Genomic DNA, 26,540 nt, shown 5'->3' with positions numbered 1-26,540 from the left:
GGATCCTCGATCGGCAAACCGGTCTGCCTTTTCTCCTCAGCCCTCTCATTCACAGCTTTCGTCTGTTTTTGAATGATCTAGACGTCTTCCCTCCTCGGACCTGGTCCACGTGTCAGATTTTAGTTGACATATATTGGGATCTTTATTCATCCTTAAACAGGGCCCATGGCCAAGTAGTGTGCTCGGATCAATCACTTCCACAATTACTAATTAGTAATTAACATGAACCACGTAAAAAAAAAATTAGAAAGTCTATAGACACAAAAAATTTGACAAAACTTTTCACAACTATTGATGTGGTAGATTAATAGTGGTAAGTAAAAACATGATGTTAGTAGTGGACCTAGGTGAAAACTAGTAAAAATTTGCCAACTCAATTATTGTGAAAATGGCGTGAACTTGTTATTTTTTGAGAAGTTTTTTCAGAACAAATCCTAGGTGTTAAATTGTAACTGATTCTAATTTGAACCTACTACTAGAATTAATTTTTTGCCATCAATAACGGCTTGTAACAACTTGCTATTTAGGATTTTTTGTAAAAATGTTGTGAAAAATGTTGCGGATGTAGCATTTCTCTATTTTTTTTCTTGTTTTTCATTTGGTAAAAAAAATTATTTTATTTGTTAGCTAATATTTCAGCTTAATTAATTTTTTTAAAAAACCCTATTGGTTAAAATTTAGGGGCCTTTTTTCTACCCAGGCCTTACGCGACCATATCAACTGCATCTACTATAGAGCCGGCATTGAGCTTGAGATGAGCAAGCTTTGAAAAATCTTTAGGGCTATTCAAGTCACAGACTACACTAACTAACAGCTACCTTGTTGAACCAAATCAACCAACAAATAATAGTTTCTAACGAGTGAACAACTATGATTAATAAGAAATTTGTAAAAATTGATTGACAGTTTAAATAAAGTGATTAGTAAGAGATTACGAAAAATACAACATTTTACTCCAAACCAATTTGAAGAAATCTCCTCCAAGCTATTACATGAAGAATTACAATTCACGTGTATTATTTAAACAAGTCTTATGATTCATTAAATTGTTCATATGACTAAAAGTACATATCGATACTCGATAGTCCTTTCAACTATCATGTAGTGGGTTGTAGAAAAAAGTTTAAAAGTGTACAAACTTTAGACTACCTCAAATCCTCCTCTCTTTTTCTTTTTTTTTTTCTTTTTTCAAATCTCACTCATTCTCAAGTCTCTCCAACAAAGGAGATAGGGTTTGTCGGTTATCTTGTGGTTATGAGAAACACAGAGAGAGAGAGAGAGAGAGAGAGAGAGAGAGAGGGTTTTACTAGACACCAACTTGCCACATACCCATTGTCAATTTGTCATTGCCATCACCAACTTTTTTTTGTACATTGCCTAAAGTTTCAGAATTTGAATTTTACAACCTAACATTATATGCCGTTTTGATTAGCAACCCTTCAGTTAATTTTTTGATGATGTGTCCAGTCCGTTAAGTGACATGTAAACTTATGGTGTGTATTGACTGATCAAAACATATCGCGACGCATGGTATTCACTATTCCACGTCATATAAATAGCAAAACAAAACTTTAATTATTAAAATAAAATAAAAATATTTATTTTCATTAAATTAAATTTATTTTTAAAAAAACTAATATGTACATGGTGGTGAAGAGCAGTGACAAGCAGGGGTACCCAGCACAACTCGAAATCTACAAACTCAAGAACACGGGTTGTGAAATCTGAGATCTAGATCCAACAAATATGTTTGATGTTAAGGGTTCTTTATTTTTAAGTTGGCTAAGGGTGTCTCATAAATGAAGGATTGTATTTTTAAGGTCCAGATCAATCCTTGATCTGAGAAACAAGAATTGTTTTCTTTCCTTTATTTTAGGAACAAATCTAAGAAAGAAATTGTATTATTTTAGTTTTTTATTTGGTTTTTGCAATTTTGAATTTTAAAGAATTTATTTTAATAATTAAAGTTTATTTTTATTTTGGCTATTCATATGACATGGAATAGTGAAATCCATGTGTCATGATTTGATTGAATCAATAGATACACATCATGACCTTACGTGTCACTTAACGAACACATCAGTATAAACTTAACAAAGGGGTTGCTAAACAAAACAACATATAACGTTAGGGGTAAAATCCAAATTCTTAAACTTCAAGGTATAAAATCCAAACATCCCTAAAGATATATTTTGCACTTTATAATGTAAAATCCAAACATCTAGCTGCATATTGTGAAATAGTGATGTGCATGATTACGTGTATGGTATGGTAGCAACTCATAAAAGCCCATTTTTGGTATCTAAGCCCATTCTCGGTGAAGGGCTTGGAAAGCAGGCTACATTTGTATTTGGGTTCTTCACAAAAAATATATATATATATTTGGGTTATTTGCATTCTTTTTGATTACCAGACATAGTGTAATTCACATTGATAAATGAAAATAAATAAATTGGCATCACTGAATCACTTCTTGTTTGTAGACAGTAAAATCATCATAGCAAAGTCTTAAGAAAGGTTGTCAATACACCTGTATTTTCATCTAGATGTTAAAAATAATATCATTTAAAACAATCTCTTCAACAAAACCCTATATAACATTTAGTTCTACCTTTTAACTAAATGAAGGTTTGAATAGGATGTTTAGCACATCTAGAACATCCAGATTTTATGCATGTTGCAAAGAAATTATATATAGTTTCGTTAAACCTTCCCAAAAAATATTAAAACTCTCTCAATGGATACATTCTCTTTTTCTTAAAATTTTTACAAACCTATCCCCATTTCACCAAAAATAAAATAAAATTGCAAACCTATAAGCAGCAGGTTGACAAATTGAAATTGTTTAAAATTTGTAGATGTCTAACACAATAAGATTTTTTGAAATTATATTCATCATTTGTGTCCTGCTATATAACATTAATTTGTTCCATATGATGCTGATGTTGTGAAAACTAGTTTGAGCTTCTTTTTTTCTTTTTCAAGTGAACTTCAAGGAGAGAATAACACACTCTCAACAAGGCACCTTCACAAATATAAGTGACCACAAAAGTACAATTGGGCCAAATTTAAGCAAAAATGAGGAAATGATTACAACTTTTTGTCACCCATTTTTTCACACTTCTCCTTGCTATACAAGAGGATCTGCCATCAAAGTTATAAACTGTTGTTCTAACGTATTTCATAATATTGTCTTAGTGGAAGTGTTCTTTTAAGTTAAAAATATTAGCCATACCCAAGCATATCAGTAGGCTTTGCACAATTCATGAATACAATGGTTCCGTTTTGAGTAAAACACCCGAAAATCCAAATTAAATTCCAGTATTATGCACTCAACGTTCCTCTTTTAAATCTTCATGGTTAAACTTAGTAAATTTCACACCAAAAGAAAAGATCTTTGTAACTTTGGACATCTTGTTCTGAAAACCAATGAAGTTATCTCCATAGAACATATATACGCAGTTGACTTTTTGTATATTAATTTCAGAAACCACTTGAAAGAAAAAGCTAAAGGAGATGATAGTGGTTTCATCAAAAGTTCTGGACAATAACAGTTTCTGTAATATTATATATTCTCTTCTTTTTTGCAATAATTTTACAATGCATACATTATGTTCAATTGTTCATACAAAAAAAAAAAAAATTGTAATGTAGAGTAGACTTAGAGTAACTCGATCCTATATTGTACTGGAATACTTGTACACTTGCTTCAAATAGTTTGGGGTTTTAACAACCGTCAATTTTAGAAAGTGTTATTTCATTTATAGAATTAGATGTTACACTAGTTGATTTGTTTGTACTATTGTTACTACCCTTCAAAATAAATGCAAGTCGTTTTGGAGAAGGAAGAGAAGTGTCATTACCCAACATGAAAACAACAATTGACATGGTTGGCCGATCTGTTGCATGTTCTTGCACACACAAAAGTCCAATTTGAATGCATCTTGAAACTTCATTAGCAGGGTATGTCTCATCTAATAATTGGTCGACTATTTTCATGGAATTTTCTTCTCTCCATAGGTCCCAAACCTGAGACAAGATATTAATCATATTAGGCTCAACAATATAGGCTTAATTTTCAGTCATTGTTTGCACATGTACTTACATGTCCAATCAAATTTGAGGAAGGGCCATCATGATGGTAAGTACTATTCCTTTTCCCAGTAATGATCTCTAGTAGCAATACCCCAAAGCTATATACATCAGACTTTATTGAAAAAAGTCCTTGAATTGCATACTCAGGTGACATATAACCACTGTCATAGCACAATGAAAAGGAAGATATTGAACCTCAACATAAAATGATCAAAGATAGCCCTTTGGGCGCTAACATACATGTAAAATTTGAAGTATCACAATATGAAAACAAATTTCAAAGATATCCTTAGTGTTTTTTTCTTACATAGGCCTGTAGTTGGTACTCTCCTTAGATGTAAAAATGGTAGTCAAGTAATCGGTTAAAAAATTATATCTTTGTTTTCTAGCATACTTACTATGTTCCAACGATGCAATTTGTATTAGCTTCAATTTGGTCGCCTTCAACAATTCTAGCCATACCAAAATCTAAAATTTTTGGATTCAATGCATTGTCAAGTAGAACATTTCTGGCCTTTAAATCTCTATGGATAATTCTTAATCTTGAGTCTTGATGAAGATATAAGATCCCTCGACCAATTCCGCAAATAATCTCGAATCTCTTTTCCCAATCTAAACATGACCTTTTTGTTTCATCTAAATGAAGAAATGAGAACTTTGTTTAGACTGCATTGCATTCATGCCTTTTTACTTAGGTATAAAATCTTGCTACTTGGAACTGATATGTTTGTAATGGGAAGATCGTTTTCTAGTGATGATGTGTGAGGTTAATGTGAAAAAGAAGACATCCCAAAAAAGAAAGAGTCCAAGCTTTTATTTGGCAAGTACTCATAGATCAACATCTTTGCTTCTTTGTGTATACAACAACCTAAAATTCTCACAATGTTTTTATGTTGGAGTTTAGCAATTAGTGCAACTTCTGTTTTGAATTGTTCTATTCCTTGTTGTTAGGACATATGTGATTGGATGTTAGGAACATATGTCAACATTTTATATAATTGGCTAATCCTTTGACAAAACGCATTTTACTTGTAATTGGATAGATCTAGGATGTGTCTAATACTTCAAGGAACAAGAGTTCAAGTCCAAGTATTAAGGCCATGCAAATCTGTCAATATTCAAGTGTGAAAAGTGTTGTTCATTAAAGCTCAACAGCTAGCATCTATCGAGATTTAAAGAGCTGTTTTCGCTCGTGGCTCGACAACAGCTCGACAGCTAGGGTATCTATCAAGTTTTATGAAATTCAGTCTTTCTGGACTGTTTTTCATCCAATCTGTGATTATGTATTTGGGCTTTATTTTCTCACAACCCTAAACATATATAAGGATTATTTTAAGGGTCATATTAGATTACACAGCTGAGAACATAATTGCACAAGAGCATAATTCCACAAGTGTGACCGGAAACCTAGTTTGCCCTAGTTCTTGAAGAAGCTACTATGTTTGTACACCATAGGGTTTTGTAACCAAGCAACTTCACGATCTTCATCTGTTGAAAAGCATAAGAACTTTACAGCTAATATCCTTCTCAAGTTGGTAATTGAAGTCGCGTATTGGGATTCGCGCAATTGGTTAGTCACGTACTAGGAATCGTGCAATACAAGGAGAGATTCACTATAGAACAAGTCCAATTAGGTATTGGGGTAAGGGTTCAACTGTAGGTTGGTATAAGGTACTGAGATTCCTTTACTTGTAACCGCTTGTTTTATTAATAGTAAATTCTCGGGAGTGGTGACCTTAAAATCACCCGGTGGGATTTTTGCTTCGGAGATTTTCCCCATTCGTAAACAAATCACTGTGTCAAATTTAATTTCCACTGCATTTAGTTATTTGGTGATTTGTTTGTACTACCACACTCATTGCATATAATTGAACCTAATTAATTCACTTGGATAATTAATTTGTTAATTTATCACAATAGGTCAATACATTTGTGGCCTATCACATCATTTTCGCATATGCTGTAGGGGGTTGAGAATGTTTACACCCCGAAGCTATATACATCAGACTTTATTGAAAATAGTCTTTGCATTGCATACTCAGATAACATATAACCACTGTTATAGCACAATGAAAAGGAAGATATTGAACCTCAACATAAAATGATCAAAAAATAGCCCTTTGGGCACTAACATACATGTAAAATTTGAAGTAACACAATATGAAAATGAATAATAGAGATAACCAAAAGGTGGCGTTTGGTACGGGGTAATGTTTTAGGATTCCTAGGAATGTTTAAAGATTCCCATGTTTGGTTGCAAATTATGCTAGGGAATCAGATGCCAGGAGAATCCTTAAACCCCTCTCAGTAGGATTGTGGATTCCTTTTAAAACAGGTGGGAATCCAGATTCTCAAGCTTAAAAGAAATTGTATTTTTTATAAATTGACAATTTTAACCCTTTTTCCTTATTATTTAAGCAATTAAGATAAACTATAAAACAAATTATTAATATCTTCTCTTTTGTCTTTATCTTTTCCCGCCAAAACAACATAAACAGGATAAATAACTCTGCTAATAGTTATTTTTGTATTATTCTTGTCATTTTGAAATGTTAGATCACAGTTTTAATGAATGTGTTGCTAATTAATAGTTTATATAATGTTTTTTATCTATCTATTTAGAGTAAGAAATATTTTAAAGGACTAATTAATAGTTTATATATATTTTTTCATTATTTATTTAAAGGAAGTTTTTTTTTTTAAAGGACTTAGTACTTCACATTCAAATTTAAGGATAAAATGGAAAAAACAAATAATTCATTTAAGATTCTTGGGAATACACCAAACATTATCATCTCACATTCCTGGGAATCTCACAATGAAACCAAACATAGGAATAACTACATTCCTAGGAATCACTACATTCCTAGGAATGTGATTCCTAAGAATCTGATTCCTAGGAATCTGAATGCTAAAAGTAATGTGAATTTCCCGTACCAAACGCCACAAAAGAAAAAAGTGAGAAGTCAAGTATTCTATTCACACAAAACTCGGTTCTCAAATATCCTCCCTCTGACACCACGAACCTTCATAGCAAAGCTTTCCAAAATTGTATTATTATTATCATTTAAAATAGGCTTTTGTTAATGGGTGGGCGAGGAGAAATCTAAAAGTTTTCAAAAAAAAATTGTATATAAATCAAATTAAATTAAATCAAATAAACTATACCAATTTCCAAAAATATTATTAAGACGCGTGATTTTTTTTTAAAAGGACAAAATTTAACCCCAAAAAAATAAAATACCAAGTTTAGGAGGTGCAAGACAAAAATCCTCTTAATGTGAGGATGACGTAAACGTCACTCTTTTTTTTTTCAAAAAGTTAGAAAAGAATAGAGAATAGTCATCATTGATGGTGATTTGCGCCTTCCGTGACTAACCAAAAGAAAAAATGGAGACAGGGGGTCCGGCATTCACGTGACAAAGTATTCATTTTTTTCTACATTAATTAATCAGTTTGCAACGCCTCCCTCATCTTCCAAGAATCTTCTCATCTTTTCCTACTTCATTGCTAAAGACATTACATGCAACTAGCTTAAATCAGTCATTCTTCTTTTAAAAATAAAAATAAATTAAATCAGTTATTCGACATACGAAAGAAGGCAAATTCAAGCTATCGATCACGTGTACCTTGAAAATGAGTTCACCTTAGTGAAAGATACTCAACGAAAACTCCGGTCTTCTTAGGCAACTTTAAGTCTTAGGTAACAACTTTTGACCCTAGAACCCAGATGTACAATGACAGAGTGACTGGTTGAAGAAAAATTATTGGGTGGTTCTTTTAATGAGCTAATAGTCAAACAGTCTACCACTTAAGATTCAATTAATAATCCAATGATAATAAATAATTAATTATATAACGTTTGTTGTGTTTTATATCACCTCCTCTCCCATTATCCATCTATCTCAATAATAAAATTAAAAAAATTGTGGTCTACTTCATTGGTTATTGAAAAAGTTGTGGTGGTAAAATAATTGTTATTGGGTTTGTCTAGAAGTAATTGTGTACAGCCAAATAGTCAACAACTAAGGTCCAAGTGATAATCCAACGATGATAAATAAATAATAATATATCCTTTGTAATGTTTTATTAAAGTATCTTTAAAAAAAATATATCTAATTTATCATATTAGACAAAAATACTGTGAACTATAATTAAACGTAAATAATGTATATCAAACATTTTTCATATTATACTTGTTCACAAATATTTTAACTTTATGCGCAAATATTTCAAACTTCATTAATTTTATTGATAGTATTGAATCTATTGATGGTATTTATTAAGGAGTGTCGTTACGTATGTAACACTTTTTACCAACAGATGAGGAAAAGATATAAATTACTTTACTTCTCTAATTTAAGTAAAAATTTAAAAATGTTCTGAAATTTTATAATTTTTTGGGCAGTTTAAATCCATACATTATATGATTTTTATACATTAAAAAAAATGAAATGACTTGATCAAGGTTTTTTTTTTCCTTGTGTATGCTCTCATGAGAGAGAGAGAGAGAGAGAGAGAGAGAGAGAGAGAGAGCATGCTGAGAGTTAGATATTCCCACAATAGAGTTTAAGGGTTAAGAACTTGTAGCTCACTATTTAGAATTGTAAACTGATCACACCCATCCTTCATTAGCAAGTATAAAGCATCAGCAAGTACATTTTGACGCCAATCTACTAACAGCTTGGCTATATGAAAGCTTGTCTGTGTTTGTGCTCAGGCAAAGCAAGCAAAGATATTGTAATTTGGAAGATGACTAGGCTGAATCAAGAGGACCAAGGTCTACAGGCGCATACTTGGACACAACACCAATTAATAAGAGCAAAAGATTCTCCCGGATAATATAATTCACCAGAAAACATGATCAAAATATATGTAATAGCAAAAGTTTCAATACCAGTTATGCACACACAAATATTCATAAACTTCCCATGTCACCAAAACATTGATTGCTCAAGTATAAACAAAACCCCTGGCCCTGGCTCAACCATATGCTCAGCTGTAACTTTTCACAATCCAAGTACAAAACTACCTAGGATAAATCGAGCATCTATATAATCCAAAAAATAAAGAAAAAAAATTGTGTGATTTTACATTTTCGTTCACAAGGCATGGTAGTGTTGTTAAACAAGCAATAAGGCTATCTGCAAATTGTTTCTTGCAAATCAGTAATATTGAATGTTCAAAAGTGTATAAAACACCTATGAACATTTAGACCCCCAATTTACAAATTACCAACACAAGCTTGTTATCAAACGATGTATGTGCAGAATATGAACATAAGCTAAATTAGAATTGGTAAAACAATCTAAATCGAAATTAATCACAACCACAACAGCAATTTAAAGGTAAAAATTAAGGAAAGAGAGATGCAAACACAAAGATAACACAACAATGTGTTATCAAAGAGGAAATCGAAGTCATCGGCGAAAAACCTCTCTGCCGCCCTCCAAACGATCAATAATCCACTAGAGAATAAAGTTGGAATACATTAATAGCAGAAGACCCTTTAAGCCTAATCTACCCAGTGCACCTAAGCCCTCCAAGCTTCTTGCTCCAACAAGGTTACGCCGAACCTTACCTTCTCTAGCTTTTCGAATCCGGCAATAAGCCCATTGCGTCAACCAAAATGAATTGGTCCCTTCTTAACTGCTTCCCATGTACCAAAATGCCTCCTCACAGATATGGGTATGGTAAGATAAGGATTTGGCTAATGTACCTCTCAAGGATGTAACAATGGAGAGGGTGAGAGTAGAGGAATTTAGAGTATCAATGGATGAAGATTGTGGATGAGTCAATCTTGTTTTTCTCTAGGGTTTCTCTCTCAAAATTCTCTCTGGAAGCTCTCTACATTTCGTGGGTATAAGGGTATTTATAGTAGGGTATGTATAGAATGCAAAATGTCAGTTATAGCCAAACAGGGCATTCTGGTGACTCAAGCTCGCGACTGGAATAAGTCGCGAGTTTGACTTGCAAGCTAATTGCCTAGCCAGCTAGAGGTTTTGTCCTGTAGTGCAATAGCTGGCGTGACCCTTCAGCTCCCCCTGCATGCTTCACATGTGTGTAAGGTTAAATTTATTCAATCATTTTGTTGGTTTTATTCCGTGCCAAATTTTCTTGTAATTAAACATTTAGAAACTTGTGTTTAGGTGGGGATCATGTAAAGGTAGTGTGTGAGAGAGTGTGATGAAAAGCTCAAAAGTGTGCATTCAAGAAGGGCCTCGCGACTAGATCTCGCGATTGGCACACGTGTGAAGCATGTAAGGGGAGCTAAAGGGTCACGCCAACTGTCGCACTACAGGACAAAACCTCCAGCTGGCCAAGCAGTTAGCTCGCGACTCATTCCAGTTGCAAGCTCGAGTCGCCAGAATGCCCTGATTGGCTAAAACTGACCTTTTGCATTCCAAGCACACACCAGTATAAATACCCTCTATACCCACGTATTGTAGAGAGCTTCTAGAGAGAATTTTGAGAGAGAAACCCTAGAGAAAAACAAGATTGACTCATCCATAATCTTCATCATTTGATTCTCCAAATTCCTCTACTTTCACCATCTCCATTGTTACATCCTTGAGAGGTACATTTAGCCAAATCCTTTTCTCACCATACACATATTTGTGAGAAGGCTATTTGGTGCTTAGGAAGTAATTAGGAAGGGACCAATTGATATTGGTTAATGCTATGGGCTATAGCGGAATCCGGTAAGCTAGAGAAGACAAAGGTTCGGCGTAACCTCGTTGGAGCAAGAAGCTTGGAGGGCTTAGGTATGCTGTGTAGATTAGGCTTGGAAGGTCTTCTACTGTTCATGTATCCCAACTTCATTCTCTAGTAGATTATTGACCGCTTGGTGGGTGGCGGAGAGGTTTTATGCCAAGGACTTCGGTTTTCTCTTCGATAACACATCGTTGTGTTGTCTTTATGTTTGCATCTCTCTTCCCTTAATCTTTACCTTTTAATTGCTACTGTGGTTGTGATTAATTTTGGTTTAGATTGTTTTACCAATTCTGATTTAGTTTATTTTCATATTCTGCACATACATTGTTTGATAATAAGCTTGTGTTGGTAATTTGTAAATTGGGGGTCTAAACATTCTAAGGTGTTTTACACACTTTTTGAACATTCAATTAGTATCAGAGCGAGTGCACTTGTTGTGGTTTAATTACCTAAGTGCAATTCTTGACCCCGTTTGAGATGGATCGATCTCAATCCCTCAATACTCCACCATATTTTGATGGAAGCAACTATGCTTTTTGGAAAGTTCGTATAAGGGTATTTTTGTGTTCAATTGATGAGACTTTTTGGGATGTTGTAGATGTTGGATGGACTAGTCCAAAGGCCGTTAAATCCACATGGGATAAGGTAGCACTTGCGGCAGCCACTACAAATAGCAAGGCACTGAATGCTATTTTTCATGGTGTTTCTCCAGATGAGTCTCACAGGATCTCTCATGTAACAATTGCCAAGGAGGCATGGAAAATATTGGAGACCACCTATGAAGGAACAAAAAAAAGTCAAGGACACTAAATTACAGATGCTAACCACTCGATTTGAAGAGCTGAAAATGAGTGACGACAAGTCATTCGACTCATTCTATGGCAAGCTGAATGAGGTAATTATCAGCAAGTTCAACTTGGGTGAAAAGACAGAGGACTCAAAGATAGTGAGGAAAATCCTTCGATCATTGCCGGAGAGCTTTCGTGTGAAGGTTACAGCTATTGAAGAGAGCAAGGACCGTGATGATATCAAAGTTCAAGAATTAGTTGGCTCACTTCAAACTTATGAGCTGTCATTGCCATCACAAAAGAAGAGTATATCCCTTGCTCTAAAGACAATCAATGAGAGGGTGGAAACTCACGACTCGTTGGATGAGGATGAGGTTGAGAAAGATATGGCAAATCTTGTAAAGAATTTCTGAAAGTTCTTGAAATTCAAGAAGAATGGAAAATTTGCTGAGAAGGGAAAATTCCCAAGTTTTGGAAAAGATAAAAAAGAATTTAAGAGAAAATATGGGAAGGAGTCTCAATCCACTGAAGGAATCACATGCTTCGAATGCAATGGACATGGACATGTCAAGAAAGAATGTCCCAATTATTTGAGAGGGAAGGGCAAGGTGTATGCCACCACTCTTAGTGATTCCGACTCCTCTGATTCAAATTCAAATGAAAGCTGTGATGGAGAGGGAAACTTCTCTGCATTCATGACCATTGCTCATGTGGAATCTTCAGATGATTTAAGTGTGTTGGTGAAAGAGCTTGGTGAGTACATTGAATTGGAGTCGGTGGGGATAGTGAAAGAATCCGATGATGACGAAGATGAAAGAGCGGAGGGACTGCAAGAGACCTACAACTCTCTCCTTGAGAAAACCGGTGAATATGCAAAAGTGGCTAATGCAGCCATTAAGAAAATGAAGAGAGCAGAGTAAGACTACAAGAGCCTTTTAGTTCGATACAAGGAGACTAAGTGTGAAGTCAAGATGCTGAATGGAGAGCTGATTGAAGCCTACTCGAAGATAAAATTTCTTGAGCTTGAAGTGGTTCAAGCTAATGCTAAAATAAAGCAAGTCTCCTCCAAGAAGCTTGATGAAATGCTTGCTCACCAAAAACCTTTTTCCGACAAAAGCGGATTAGGATACATTGGAGAAAGTAGTTTGGTTGCTAATATATCCAAGGAAATGAAATTTGTGAAAGCTAAGGAACAAGTGGTAGAAACTTTTGTTGAGAAAGTGAAGCCTGAAAAGAAGCGGAACATGACTGACCAAAGGTTTGTGACTAAGCCCCCTAACAAATCAGTAGTAAAACCTAAGGGTAATGGGAAATCTCTCCCAAAGTCACAAAGAGGTCCTAGAACTCAACATTTCAGCTATCATTGTGGAATTTCAGGACACACCAGACCAAATTGTCATAAGCTCCAAGCATTGAAGAATTCAAGTGTTCAAAGGTCGAGAGGACGAAGACATGGCAAAGGAAATTGGACTGCTGAGCAACCTAAAGGTCAAGAAAGTAATCCCAGAATGAGAGATGTGATGAAGATGATTGATGCCTTCACCACCTACTTAACAAGCTTCACCAGAAGGTTTGAAACTCAGAACAATGTTACCCAATCCTCTAAGGATATCACCCTAAACGCAAGTGTCGTATGGGTGAAGAAGGGTACTCATGCATAAGTATTACAACATGTTCATGCATTAATTCTTCCTATGTTTTGTGGGTTGGTTGTGTGCTTTTTGTTATCATTTAAACATGTGTTGATTATTCTGTTTTTTTTTTTTTTTTTTTTGCTTTGAATGGTTTTAAATTTTTGTTGATCAATCTTTTCTTGCTTTTATGTCAAAAATCCAAAAACACATAAAAAGTATAAAATCCAAAAAGTTTGATCGGCATTGTTGTGTTTTGTCACAAGCATATTTTGCCTTGTATCTTTATACTAATGGCTTTGTGCATTTAAGAGCGTAGCTTGTCCTCTATGCACTCATATCATTGTGGGAGAAATCTTGACGTCTACGTGACTATTGTAAATAGATCTTCGAACTTGTCATGAATGATTAGTCAATGGTTTTGTTGATCTTGAAACTTGCATAGACTTGTGCCTATATATCTTCCCACTCATTTAATTTTTATTTAAAAAATTCAACATATGTAAATCTCAAAATGAAAAGAAATAATGAGCTGCAAAAGCCTTCACACATACTAGTATTTGACTAGGAAAAAGAGAAAGCGACTTTTGTGAAAAATTGTATGATGCCCAAAAAGCCAAAGGCTTGCTCATCAAATTGAAATATAAAAAATTTCAGGCATTGATCTCAAAATGAGATGTATAGTTTCTAAAAGATCAAATGATATGATGTAAATAGAGCCAAATGAAAAGCTTCAAAATAATGTTATCAAGTTTTGTGGGAGAGCTCGAAAGAGTCACATGAGTAGACTAGGGAAAATTAGCTTTGCCCTTGAAGTGGTTCTTGTCTCATCAGCAATAATGTTGAAGATATGAGCACTTATATCAATGTAAGTGTTCTTCTTGAGCTCTATGAGGAAAATGCCTCTAGCATTATTTATGGTGGTCATCTTCTTTATCGGGTACAAGTTGAACATCATGATCACTATAAGACATCTCATGTCAGCTGGAAAAGCAATAGTGTTGAGGCATCTCCCCTCTCTAACTCCACCAATATGAGATTGGATAGTTTCTATGGAAAGCATCCTGTCCTTGTAGTGTGTGAAATTATGGTCCAACTCCTCAAAACCCAGCACCTTATCAATATCATCCAGATCTATGTTGAATTCATGTCCTCATATCCAACAGTTGATCTTATCCTCTCTTAAAACAACATTAGCATAGAATTCTCTAATCAGAGATTCATATACCCCAAGCAGATCACTCAGTAGCTTATCCCAACCTCTGTCTTGAAAACAATCAAGGCATACATAATTAGCACGAGGAGAAGTGATCCATCTCAATTATAGAAATATGCATATATGATAGACATGCTTTACTGTTGTTATTCATTATTGCTTGATCGCATTGTGCTTGCTCCATATGCATTTCAAGTTTTCTACTTACAATGATTGTATTGTGTTGTTGGTTTTCAGGATATACTTGTCCGTATGGTTCAAGAGCTTCGCAGATTCTAGAGTTAGGTGTGAATGAGTTTTGTTCAACTGTTCCCAACTCACATGTTAAGTCTAGAGTTTGTTTTAGGGTTTTGTCACGGAATAGCCAAAAGGAGAGATTGTAAGATTGAATTTATTCAATCATTTTGTTGGCTTTATTCCGTGCCAATTTGCTTGTAATTCAGCATTTAGAAACCCTTGTATTTAGGTGGGAATCATGTAAGGGTAGTGTGTGAGAGAGTGTGAAGAAAAGTTCAAGAGTGTGCACTCAAGTAGGGGCTCGCGACTGGACCTTGCGACTGGTTTACGACTAGCGAGTCGCCAAAAAGAGGCACACATGTGAAGCATGCAAGGGGAGCTGAAGGGTCACTCCAGCTGTCACACTACAAGACAAAACCTCCAACTGGCCAGGCAGTTAGCTCGCGACTCAAACTCGCGACTCATTCCAATCGCGAGCTCGAGTTGCCAGAATGCCCTGATTGGCTAAAACTGACATTTCACATTCCAAACACACACCAGTATAAATACCCTTTATACCCACGTATTGTAGAGAGCTTCCAGAGAGAATTTTGAGAGAGCAACCGTAAAAAAAAAACAAGATTGACTCATCCACAATCTTCATCTTTTGATTCTCCAAATTCCTCTACTCTCACCCTCTCCATTGTTATATCCTTGAGAGGTACATTTAGCCAAATCCTTTTCTCACCATACACACATTTGTGAGAAGGCTATTTGGTGCTTTGGAAGCAATTAGGAAAGGACCAATTGATATTGGTTGATGTTATGGCCTATAGCGGAATCCGGTAAGCTAGAGAAGACAAAGGTTCGACGTAACCTCGTTGGAGCAAGAAGCTTGGAGGGCTTAGGTACACTGGGTAGATTAGGCTTGGAGGGTCTTCTGCTGTTCATGTATCCCAAATTCATTTTCTAGTTGATTATTGACCACTTGATAGGCAACGGAGAGGTTTTACGCCGAGGACTTCGGTTTTCTCTTCGATAACACATCGCTGTGTTGCCTTTATGTTTGCATCTCTCTTCCCTTAATCTTTACCTTTTAATTTCTATTGTGGTTGTGATTAACTTTGGTTTAGATTGTTTTACCAATTCTGATTTAGCTTATTTTCATATTCCGCACATACATTGTTTTATAATAAGCTTGTGTTGGTAATTTGTAAATTGGGAGTCTAAATTTCTAAGGTGTTATACACACTTTTTGAACATTCATTTTTTTTTCTTACAAAGGCTTGTAGTTTGGACTCTCCTTAGATGTAAAAATGGTAGTCAAGTAATCGGTTAAAAAAGTATATCTTTGTTTTCTAGCATACTTACAATGTTCCAGCAATGCAATTTGTATTAGCTTCAATTTGGTCCCTTCCAACAATTCTAGCCATACCAAAATCTGAAAATTTTGGATTCAATGCATTGTCAAGTAGAACATTACTGGCCTTTAAATCTCTATGGATAATTCTTAATCTTGAGTCTTGATGAAGATATAAGATCCCTCGACTAATTTCGCAAATAATCTCAAATCGCTTTCTCCAATCTAAACATGACCTTTTTGTTTCATCTAAGCGAAGAAATTAAAACTTTGATTAGATTGCATTGCATTCATGCCTTTTTACTTGGGTATAAAATCTTGCTACTTGGAACTGATATATTTGTAATGGGAAGATCAATTTCTAGTGATGATGAATGAGGTTAATGTTAAAAAGAAGACATACCAAAAATGAAAGAGTCCAAGCTTTTATTTGGCAAGTACTCATAGATCAACATCTTCTCTTCTTTGTGAATGCAACAATCTAAAATTCTCACAAGGTTTCTATGTTGGAGTTTAGCAATTAGTACAACTTCTATTTTGAATTGTTCTATTCCTTGTCCAGAGCATTTTGATAGTCTTTTTACTGCCATTTCAAATATCATTGTCATAGTGCACAATTGTTGAAAGAAACTCAACTTTGTGAATTATTTGGGGAAGCCCAATTGCACACAACAAATTCATACTCAATGAGAACCCGTAAACATTCATGATGGAATTTATGATGCATAAACACACTTGAAATGAGATTATGCAAATTCTAGGACTCGTTCAATGAGACTACCTTATAAACTGGGCCAAAACCACCTTGGCCGAGCTTGTTAGCAATAGAGAAGTTATCTGTAGCTGCAATTATGGTTCTTAGATTAAATAATGGCAAATTTGAATTTGAATTTTTTCTAGTTCCATCGAGGTCCCTTCTACTTGGAGAGTCTTTGAAGTATGGTAAAGTGGAGTCAACACTATCTAAATATGTGCTATGCGTTGTCTCTGTCATAAAACAAGTAATTAATAATGCTAGTAACCATATTTTTCCAATAAGGAATTCTCACATAAAAGCCTAATTTAATAAAATTGAGAAACATACTAAAATAAAAGAATGAAACAGAGGACAATAAGAGGAAAAATTGAAGTTTACAATTTTCTATTTATCATTTACAGGAAATCCCATTTGGTTAAAATGCACTTTTCTAAGTGCTTATGGGTGATGAAAGTTCCTCAAGCCTGCTGATGGGGCTAGAGAAAATCTTAAAATTTCAAGGAATTGGTTGGGCCATTCATCAAGCTTTTAGTTGAAAGGGTGAAAAAATTATCCATATGGCATGATAATAAAATGAGTTATTCGACATATGCAAGCTATCGTCCACTTGTCAAGGACCTACTCAATCACGTGTACCTTGAAAGATACTTAACGAAAACTTTCTTTAAGTAAAAACGTGACTTTCATAGGCCTTTAGGTCTTTTACTGGTGATCTGCTTGAAAATAAAAGAATTGAGTTTTTGAGACTCCGTTTTGTTAACAACAGGTACTATTTCTGCCTTCTTGGGTAAGAATCAATCTTCCGCTAATGCTAACATCTCTTATCTCATTTTTCATTTACCGCTTCGGGAAAGTGTATAACCTGCCTGTGCTCATCCGCATTTCACAAGCAATCCGGTCTTCTTAGGCAACTTTAAGTCTTAGGTAACAACTTTTGGCCCTAGAACTCAGATGTACAATGAGAGAGTGACTGGTCAAGAAAAATTATTGGGCGGTTCTTTTAATAGGGACTGTTTATCGTCGAATAGTCAACCAATTAAGATTCAAGTAATAACCCAATGATAATAAATAAATAATTATATAACGTTTGTTGTCTTTTATATCACCTCCTCTCCCATTATCTATCTATCTCAATAATAAGATTACAAAAATTGTGGCCTACTTCACTAGTTATTGCAAAAGTTGTGGTGGTAAAATAATTGTCATTGGATTTGTCTAAAAGTGATTGTTTAGCCAAACAATCAACAATTAAGGTTCAAATGATAGCCCAACGATGATAAATAAATAATAATATATCCTTTGTAGTGTTTTATTAAAGTACCTTTAAAAAAAACATATCCAATATATCCAATTTATCATATCAGACAAAAATACAATGAACTATAATTAAACGTATGTAACCATATCAAACATTTTTCTTACTATACTTGTTCACAAATATTTCAACTAATGTGCAAATATTTCAACTTCATTACTTTTATTGATAGTACTGAATCTATTGATAATATTTGTTAAGGTGTGTCGTTACATATGTAACACTCTTTACCAACCGATAAGGAAAAGATATAAACGACTTTACTTCTCTAATTTAAGTAAAAATTTTAAAAATTTCTTAAATTTTATAATTTTTTGGGCGGTTTAAATCCATACATGATATGATTTTTATACATTAAAAAAAAATGAAGTGACCCGATCAAGGTTTTTTTTTTTTTTCCCTTGTGTATGCTTTCATGAGATAGAGAGAGCATGCTAAGAGTTTGATATTCCCACAACAGAGTTTAAGGGTTTAAGAACTTGTAGCTCACTATTTAAAGTTTTAAACTGATCACACCCATCCTTCATTAGCAAGTATAAAGCATCAGCAAGTACATTTTGATGCCAATCTACTAACAGCTTGGTTATATGAAAGATTGTCTGTGTTTGTGTTCAGCCAAAGCAAGCAAAGATAGTGTAATTTGGAAGATGACTCGACTGAATCGAGAAGACCAAGGTCCACAGGAGCATAATTGGACAACACCAATTAATAAAAGCAAAAGATTCTCTCTGATAATATAATTCACCAGAAAACATGATCAAAATATATGTAATGGCAAAAGTTTCAATACCAGTTATGCACACAAATATTTATAAACTTCCCATGTCACCAGAACATTGATTGCTAAAGTATAAACCAAACCCCTGGCCCTGGCTCAACCATATGCTCAGCTAATATGGTCCAAGTACAAAACTACCTAAGATAAATCAAGCATCTATACAATCCAAAAAAGAAAGAAAAAAAATTGTGTGATTTTACATTTTCGTCCACAAGGCAAGGTAGTGTTGTTAAACAAGCAATAAGGCTATCTGCAAATTGTTTCTCGCGAATAAGTAATATCTCATATTCCAATATGTAATGGATTTAGTCTCCAAAAACCTATTTACTTTTTATTCCTTTGCAAATTGGTGAATATTGGATGTCTTATGCAAGAAAGGTGGGTTGATTATGATGATCATCAAGTTCCTCTTCCCAATATTCATTAACAATCTTACCACTGCCAATCACCACCAAGTCAAAAGCTCTATATACAGCCATAAAAATTATCTATTGGCTCTCAAGACCCATATGATGGGCCTTCAAATCACTGCTATGCTAGAACGAGCTATCCTTTGAGCTTCTTCCAAGTCTTTCAAAAACCTGCTTTTTTTGGCCAAAATGATTATTGGATCAGAGGAAATCGTGTAAAGCAAGGATAGTTTCCACTTTAACTACATTCCATCAAATAACTAAACCAGCCTCAAATTATCACTATATAACTAAACGTATCCTATATATATGACAAAAGTATAAAATAAATACAATTTATGGATATCTGTATTAGTTGAGATTTAAGTTCAGTTAAGTGTGACTGAAATTATAGAAGTCTGGCTTATAACAACCTTCCGTTCTCTAGGCTTGGGTCGAGATTGGGTCAAAAATGGAACTTCAAAAGAATTTTGATTTGTAGATTTTAAGTAGCCACAAATCATTGCATGCTTGCAACCTACATGGGATGAATAATGCCAAACCAAAATCCACAAGCCTAACATAGTTTCACCAAGTGTCAAATTAACATGATGCAATCCAACCCACAACTACATTCTCAAATTTGCAGCTGATGCAAGAAAGATGAAGGCCATAGAAGTTAGCATTTAAAGCTAGTGTGTGCCAAGCATGAACCACAGCTATAGCACAGCAATACCGTGCTTCTAAAATCACAATGATGATTCAAAAGCATACATACCTCTTAGAATTCAGAACCACCAAGTATAAAACGAATTCCAGAATTGCTGGCATTTTGTAAAGCAACAGAACGTGACTCTTCATATGTCGTCCCTCCAACAATGAATATGACTACTTTGTGTGGCCTGCTCAAAGATAAAGTGTTTGTCATTCAAGCTATATTATCCAAAGCCTTTTAAAAATCTTTATTTGAAGGCTGTAACTTTCACTTCAAAGGCTACGGCTATCTCAAATATAAATTAACGTTCAATCCTACAATAGTCTGTCCATGCTTGAAAAGCCTTTACTATAGGATGTAACAGCAAAATGAAGGGGAAAGATAGGAGACTTGAGTAAAATGATAGAAAAACTTGAGAGGATAGGTGATCAGGGGCATATATATCTGATTTTGACGTTAACATCTACTTCTAGCTTACCATTACTTTTGTTTCTGGAATTTATAGACATTTTTAATTTCATATCTTAGTCCTTTTCCCCCCTCTTTTCAGTATTTTCTTACAAGGGGAGGAGATTCCCTTTAAGCTAGACCTCATTGGTTTTAGTTTTTCTGTTGTACATGTTAATTTTATTTCTTTTGGGTCTTCTTGTTGTCACCCCATGTACTAGGATTGTGCCCCTTTTTGCACATTCTTAATGAAAAAAAGAAAAAAAAAAACTACTATATAATTTTTTTTTTTTTTTTTAAGTGCTTTCCTTGCATACCTCCCATGCCCTAGGATTTCTCTTTTTCTTTTTCTTTTTTCCTCTTAATACAATTTATTACTTATCAAAATTATATATCTAATTTGGATGCATGGTAATCAAGAAGCTACGCAGAAACAGTAATAGTTTCCATTAAATGAACAATAATCTAAGTTCTGGGCGTAGGCTAGATGCTTAAAAACTGTCTTCAACAAATTGAGGGGACACAGCCACCTCAGTTAACTCATATCCATCCCTAAGACTATATATATCATAGTTTCAAGGTGAAGCATCAATGCCCAAAATATGCACAGGACCAAATACCCAAAGATAAGAAATCCCTAACTGATACCTTTGGTGTGTGACCTGCCATAAACTATGTTGATATAATGTGGTTTGCTTCAAATGAGCCATAAGCGGACCAGCAAACCTTGATTTCTTTGTTTTTTTTTTTTTGGGAGGAGGGGGGGGGGGGGAGTTAAGGACCAGCATACGTTCTTTAACAAGTGCTGAAAGTTAGACATTAGCATCATATATCTGATGAGAGATAATATGTTATTTAGACTGAGAAATTTGTATGAAGTGGGTTTTTCCTCATAAACTCTTCTCATTATTAAAGAGTAAAATTAGAAACATAACTAGAATTATCATGGATTCAGATCTCCTGCAAAGTTAAGCACTTGGCAATATTGTCAACCAAGAGGAGATTTGAACTAGTGACCTCTGCTTCATATAGCGTGGTCACTAGCCAATTGTCTTCCCCTCCTAAAATTTTTTTTTGATAGGTAAGATAAGATATTGATAAAAAAGACTACGACATGGAAGAAAACATGAAGTAGCCACAAAAAAAAAAAGAAAAAAAAAAGAAAGACATAAAGCTATGTACAAGAAGAAAGGGAATCTAAAAACATTGGGAGGGACTCACTAGATGTGAGTTCCCAAACCTGTGACCAATCAAACAAAAGTCCCATAAAAGACTAGTTACTCCCTCAAGCATTCCATATCCTCAAAAGTACACCTGTTCCTCCACCCGAGCAAAAGATTCTTCACTCTCTTAGGAATCACCCATGCAACCCCAAAATATTTTAAAACAATATTCCATAACTAGCAAGCCTCCCCGCAATGAAGCAAAAGATGGTCCACTGATTCTCCATCACATCTGCACATGCAACACCAATCCACTAAATAAAAGCCTCTCGTCCTTAAATTATCAACTGTGATAATCTTTCCCCATGCCACTGTCCAAGCAAAAAAGGAAACTCTTCAGGGAGACTGAACCCCCCAAATTGCTTTCCAAGGAAAGATAACAAAGGACGATTCCCACAACTCACAGTAAAAAGACCGAATCTCAACTGAAGAATCATTCATGAAGATATATCTTCCAACTCACGTAATATAAAGGATAACACCAACTGGACAGCCCAATTCATTTCGTCTCATACTCATTAAACTAAACCAACACTTGAAAAGGTTGAAGCTCAGTTCACTAATATCATGACTGTGCTTTATGTTCATAATAAGTCCAGCGCTCAATGTTCATCACTACCAGAAATAAGGGGTTTTCAATTGCATGCTGTGATATATCAAATGAAACTTGTTTGAAAAGCTTAGATAACATTTGATCATTCATTGCATAATTCAAGCATTTACATTACTAGTCTTTATCAGTTGGCACTAACATAATGCAAAGAGCATTATGCTATGACCTCAACTGTTTGACTTCCTAACAGCTTGTCAATTTATATTCTTGCATATAAGAATTATTTGATTGATCAATCATCCATTCAACTCCTCAAAAGTTTAGGCTCCATTTGTTTCAGTGTATAATATGTTTAAAGCAACTGAAAATTGCTAGTCAATGGATGAGTGGAAATTACAGCAAAGAGGTGGGAAATAATTTATGCCATCTACCCACATCCCCTCCACCTTTCTCCTCTCCAAACAAGGCATGACCCTCACAATCTCTCTCTCCCTCCTTCATGCCGACACCACTGTGACATAGGACATATTGGGGAATTTGTCTGCATGCGCTTGTGGTAGGATTAGGGTTAGGAGGATTTTGGATTTAGGGTCAATTAATAACTGGGGAAAGGATGAGAAAAGATTTGATTTAGGTTTGCAAAAGAGATGAGAAGATACTAAGATCAAATCTACCTACAGTTGTGAACAGTGCACCTGAATAGTAACGTGGACAGTAATGCATATGGTAACAGATGCACGGTACTTTTGATGGCACTTGAATGGGAGTGGTACTTTTGATGAGCAGTCCTACTACCTGGTTATCTGTGGCATTGCTGCTCATTCCTTTCCTATAAATGTTAGCAGGAGCTTGAATGGGAGTGGTGCTTTTGATGTGAGGTCCCACTACCAGGTTATTTGTGGCATTACTGCTCATTCCTTTCCTTCGAAGAGTATTTGGAGTGTCAGAGTTCCTAAGAGGATGTCATTATTTTTGTGAGAAGAAAGAGGAAATTGAAAGTGAACAAAAGGTATTTCTCATTTTCAATAATCTTGGTACTTATCAAAAAAAAAAAAAAGTTAAAGAGAAAAGAAACAGGGAATTGAAGGTGAGAATAGAACATTGAGGCCAAAGTGCCCTCAATACTCAAAACACTTGATTTTTCTATTAAGCAATTCCATCTTTCTTTAAGTGCAATGATAGTTCTATAGACTCTATGTCTTAGCTTTGCCCAATAGAACTAGAACTCCTACTTTGACTAACAAACAAACTCCTGAATGAATTGGACCAAAGACCACACATAAAAGTCCATAAACTAAGTAAGACTTACCTATAAATAAATTAAAACCCAAGGCCAACAACTCTGACTGACAACTAACAATTACGTAGTTAATTTTTTTTATTTTTTACATAATTAGAAAAATACCCTTAACGCCAGAAAAAAAAAAAACAAATACCACACTACCTTCCTACCTTCCCTGTCCCACTTCTCCTCACTGCACCACTGCCACCCCCTCCCACCCCCCTTCCCCCCCAAAAAAAAAATACAGAAGCTCTTCCCACCACCGCCTACTAACTTTTTGTTGGTTTTAACATAGAGATTTTGTGCAACCTTAGACTTTGTGCAACCAAATAGTAGAAAAAAATTTTAGGATCTCAAAATAATAATAATAATAAATTGTGTAAAAAACATTTTCGTCAGGAAAATGCTTTACATAGTAAGAAACGGAGCTAGTAATGCAGTTGCTGTTGGTGGAGCCACTCAAGTTTTTTTTTTTTTTTTTTAGGTAATAAAGATATATATTCAAGAATACTACCTTATGCAAAAAAACATAAGGCAAAGAGAAAAATACAAAGGGAAAAGAAGAGTAACTGAGTACACAAGAGAGAGCTAAGGAACATAGGGAGAGAATCACTAGAGGTGAGTCTCCAAGCCCTAGACCAGTCAAACAGAGTGCCACTGAAAGAGGCCAAAAGCTAGTCATCTGAACTATCCATGTCCTCGAACGTCCTCCTATTACACTCCCTCCATAGACACCACATCAAGCATAAAGGAACTAAATTCCAAATGCTAGACAAATGCTTCCCAGGCCAATTCCACCAACCGAATAGAGTATCTGCAACCGATCCAGGCAAGACCCAAGAAAAACCAAAAGAACTAAACACCAAACTCCACAGCCGATAAGCCTTTCCACAATGTAGTAACAAATGATCCGCCGTCTCCCCATAACTACGGCACATAATACACCAGTAGACAAAATCCAACCCTCTACCCCTCAAATTATCACCTATAAGGATCCTATCCCATACAACAATCCACACAAAGAGGGAAACACGCCGAGGAGCCTTAACCTTCCAAACACCTTTCCAAGGAAAACTAATGGGCAAGGGGTTTTTCAACTTATTGTAGATCGAACGAATATCAAAGTCCCCATTTTTTGTCAACTTCCATCACATACGATCTTCATTCTCAATAGGAGGAAGATTAGAGCCCAAGGTACGGAGAAAATCATCCATACCACCCATTTCCCAATCATTTGGTCTCAGAATAAAATGAACATCCTAGCTTCTCTGCTCCTCTATCCCCAACCGCTCCAGAGAAGAGGCCACCAATGCCTCTTTATTGGAAGCAATCCCATACACACTCGGAAAAGTCAATTGAAGTGGAGAATCCACACACCATTGATCTATCCAAAACTTCGTTCTATCCCCCACCCCTACCTCAAAGCAAATATTTTTGCTAAAATCCTCCCATCCGTACTTCTCCACATGCCACACCCGTGCACCCCTCTACCTAGCTTGGACATTCATCCCCTCCATTATTCCCCAAACTTGAGGGCTACCACCCTTCTCCAGAGCCTTGTCTCCTCAATCCCAAACAGCCATAACCACTTCCCTAGTAAGGCTTTATTGAAAGTAGTTAATTTCTTTACTTCTAACCCACCATTTTTCAAAGGTGCACACATCTTGTCCCATCCCACCAAATGAAACTTGGAGTCCCCCCACAAGAAATCTCTTTGCAACCTCTCAATATTATTGGCCACATGTGTAAGGATAGTAAAAAGGGACAAATAATAAGTGGGGAGGCTAGATAGTGTGCTTTTAAGCAACGTTAGTCTTTCACCTTTTGACAAATACAACTTCTTCCAACTGGCCAACTTACGCTCAATTTTCTCCAAGATAGGATTCCAAACAGTAGGGGACTTGTAGGATGCCCCCAATGGCATACCAAAATAGGTCATAGGCAAAGACCCAATCCGGCATCCCGAAATCTCTGCCAGGACATGCACATTAGGAACCTCCCCAATGGGAACCATCTCACTCTTCAGCGTATTAACCTTTAAACCTTTCACTGCCTGGAAACAAAGAAGAAGCAGCCGGACATGTATAATTTGCTCCTCATCAGCATCACAAAACAAAATCGTATCCTCCGTGAACAAAAGGTGCGATACACATACCCCTCCCTCCCGACTACCATCGGCCCTAAATCCTCGAAGCAGACCAGCCCCTTCAGCTCTTTCATCATCTTACTGAGGACCTCCATCATAACCAGAAACAACATGGGGGAAAGCGGGTCCCCTTGTTTCAATCCCCTTGAGCTCCCAAAAAAATCAGCGGGAGACCCATTAAACAAGACAGAGAATTAGACTGTAGATATGCATGAGCGGATCCACCTACACCACCTTACCCCAAATCTCATTCTCTTCAACAAATCAAGAAGAGCTTCCAATGCATAAGACTACTTTCACCAGGCCATCATATTTTTATATATATTTTAACAAATATTTTTTACTGGTATCACTTTTTATATATATATTTTAACAAATTACAATTTGTAAATTCATTTCCCCACCATATTTGAGCATTGGGTAAATAACATAATCCATCTTAATCAACATGCATGTGTAGTGCATACAACAAAATCATCCAAGACAAAATCCTTTTCTTCAGCCTCCTGTACTAAGATAATCTACTCCTTGCTCTCAATTCACGATCATATAGCTGTCTAAAAATTATATCAAAATCCATACTTATGTATCTTATAATAATTTCTATTATAAATTATCTAGAAAAATGTATAACTAAGTAGGCTCATGGATATATATGAAGTAACATAACCAATATTTATAGAAAAACAAGACACCATACAATTGATTACACTACCTCAAATGCTGCCACTTGACCACCATTACAAGCCAACTCCTGCTCTGTTTCTGAAACTAACATGAGTTTTCTCTCTTCAACTATCTTGCTCATTTCTGTGACCAAAGTCACATGCTTCGAAACATTTCCATGCATTTTTCTGTACTCAGGGTACTTGACAACAAATTTGGCCATGTCTCCTACAGAAATTCAAAATGTTG

General features: G+C 35.4%; 1 pseudogene; it reads right to left on the bottom strand.

The window, feature by feature from the left end:
- The window catches only part of LOC142620741 (vacuolar protein sorting-associated protein 45 homolog), a 56,606-nt pseudogene that overhangs the window by 28,252 nt on the left and 1,814 nt on the right, over positions 1 to 26,540 (bottom strand).

This window comes from Castanea sativa, chromosome 12 (genome assembly GCF_040712315.1).
Source record: "Castanea sativa cultivar Marrone di Chiusa Pesio chromosome 12, ASM4071231v1".
Classification (NCBI taxonomy): Eukaryota; Viridiplantae; Streptophyta; class Magnoliopsida; order Fagales; family Fagaceae; genus Castanea; species Castanea sativa.
The sequence above is the reverse complement of the archived record's forward strand: the minus strand, read 5'-3'. Positions and strand labels throughout refer to the sequence as shown.